General features: G+C 43.3%; 1 pseudogene; it reads left to right on the forward strand.

The window, feature by feature from the left end:
* The first annotated feature begins 590 nt into the window (after positions 1-590).
* Positions 591-2,169, forward strand: LOC126025849 (V-type proton ATPase subunit C 1-like; annotated as a pseudogene).
* The last annotated feature ends 426 nt before the right edge of the window (positions 2,170-2,595 follow it).

Here is a 2,595-nt window from a genome sequence, read left to right on the forward strand (position 1 = left end):
AATATTCAGATATATCCTAATACTATTAAAACTGTTAAATGTATTCAACCGGAATATATATTTCTAAGTATAGATTCATGAGTGTTAAATTGCCATAATTGAGTAAGTAAATTTGGGGCAAAAGAGAAATGACATTTACATTTGATTCATTGAAATAGGACTGTCTTTCATTGCTTATTGCCTTTCTGAAAAGTATAAATCTCTATAAATGACTTAATTACTCTTTATATTCCAGGCACTAGTAACATCATGTGATAATAGAATTATTGAGATCAAAATTTTAAAATGCATGTACATGAACTATTCAATAATTTATCCTTTAAGCACGGTGCCTTAGAAAAATACAAGATTCAAATGCCCTGGCATCCCATATGGCCCCCCAAACAAGAAGCAATTTCTGAGCTCATACCCAGCTCACTGTCTGTTTGGGTCAGGAATCTTGGGTCTTGGGTTGGGGAAGGATGGAACCTCCATCCCTCTGCGCAGTTAACAGAGCTGTTAACAGGTTAACGTTTGCAGCCACATCCTACAGTGACACCTGTCCAGAGGGAGCCCCTCTTAACTTTAGAAGAAATTCCCCAGTAACAAACATGATGGAATATTGACTAATCTCAGCCCCTGGAGAGAAAACATGTCAGCAGACCTGGAAGAAACTGCTTGCAGCCATGACCAAAAACAATATCTGGCAGTCACTTCCAAGTTCGAAATTCCTGACTTGAAGGTTGGCACTCTGGATGTCATGGTAAGCTTGTCGGATGAGCTGGTCAAGCAGGACACACCCCGACAAGGGATGGTTAAAAAAAGTGTCTCAGTTCATGGCAGATGTGTTAGAAGATAGCAAAGAGTGCTGGAGAACCTGCTACCCAACGAAGTGGACCTGGTTATGTATAGGAAAGGGTTCCATTGGGACATGGCTAAATATCCAATTAAGCAATCTCTGAAAACTATTTTTGAAAGTTTTGCCAAGGGAGTAACTCAAATTGACAGAGACCTGGAGTCAAGAGTCTCAGCCTTCAGTGACCTGAGAGAGGCTCTTCAGAAACTGGCAAGAAAGGAGGGCAGTTGGCTAAATAGAAGTCTAGTCAAAATCCTAATGAAGGTGAACTCTGTGCTGGATTCTAAGTATCTCATCACCCTTCTGATTGTAGTGTCCAAATTAAAGCACAACTGTTGCAATACTGCCCTTGATGGGGTTGACTGATGGAGGGATGGAGGATGAGGTCTTTCTCCTCCAGCTCGGAGCACACGTCTGCCACCCTGTTCAGCCAGCGGTTCTGAGATAAAGCAGTGGGTAAAAGGCTAGCAGACAGTCAGGCTTGTGAAAATATCAACTTTATTCGAAAGGCAAGACTGAAGCCAAAAGCCTCAGCATCAGTTCCAGCCAAAAAGCCCCTCGCTTTTCACAGACCCTTGCTTTATACCCCAGAATCAGGTACCACCCAATGGTGGGAGCAGAATCAGGTGCCACCCTAGGGTGGGAGCAGAATGCCATGTCACACCCTAGGGTAGGGCACAATCATCAATCAGGGTGGGGTCAGTAACATAATTGAAATGTTTACATACACAACACACAACAACTGGATGAAACAGTATGAGACGCTGTTGGAAATGGTCGTGCCCAGGTCTAGCAAGGTACCTCTGTGATGTGACTGTTTAGAAAGCTGTTGACTTCCAGCACAAAGCCAAGGATTACAAGTTCATTGTTCGTGACTTCCAGTATAATGAAAAGGCAATGAAAGCAGATCAAGAAGAGATGAATAACCCTCGACTGACAAGAAGAAACACTCTGGCCCACTTTTGCGGTGGCTGGAAGTGAATTTCAGCCAGGCCTTCATGGCATGGATCCATGTGAAGGCCCTCTGCGTGTTGGTGGAATCTTTGCTAAGGCATGGCTTACCAGTGAACTTCCAGGTGATGCTCCTGCAGCCCAACAAGAAAATTATAAAGATGCTATGAAAAGTATTGTACGAGTTGTATAACCATCTGGACAGCAGTGCTGCAGCTGTCATTGGTGCCTCAATGGACATTCCTGGTTTCAACTTGAGCCAGCATGAATACTACCCCTATGTGTACTGCAAAATCGATTGCAACTTACTGGAATCCAAGTCAATGATGCTCTCCCTCCTTGTCAGGACTATGTGCACCGGCAGGGCAGACCCTTCCTCTTAGCATTCTCCTTTTGCTTCTCAGCCCCTTTCCTTGTTTAGTCCTATATGGCTCCGCAAGCCAGGAGCGATTTCTGAGCTCAGACCCAGCGCACGGTCAGCTGACTGCTCTGGAGAGACAAGATCTTGGGTCGGGGAGGGTTGGAACCTCCATCCCTCTGAGTGATTAACAGAGAGGTTAACTGGTTAATGTTTGCCTGGCCACCTGCTTCCAAACTGCCTGTGCTAACACTGCCTGCAGTGACACTTGCCCAGAGGTGTCAATATTACCATTATTAACTATATTTATATATTCTGAAATACTGTTGAATCTGTTAAATGTATGCAACCAGGAATATATATATATATATTTCTAAAAATAGACAAATGAGTATTAAATTGCCATAATTGAGGAAGTATATTTGAGGCAAAACAGAAGTGACATTTATAT

This window comes from Suncus etruscus, chromosome 13 (assembly GCF_024139225.1).
Source record: "Suncus etruscus isolate mSunEtr1 chromosome 13, mSunEtr1.pri.cur, whole genome shotgun sequence".
NCBI lineage: Eukaryota > Metazoa > Chordata > Mammalia > Eulipotyphla > Soricidae > Suncus > Suncus etruscus.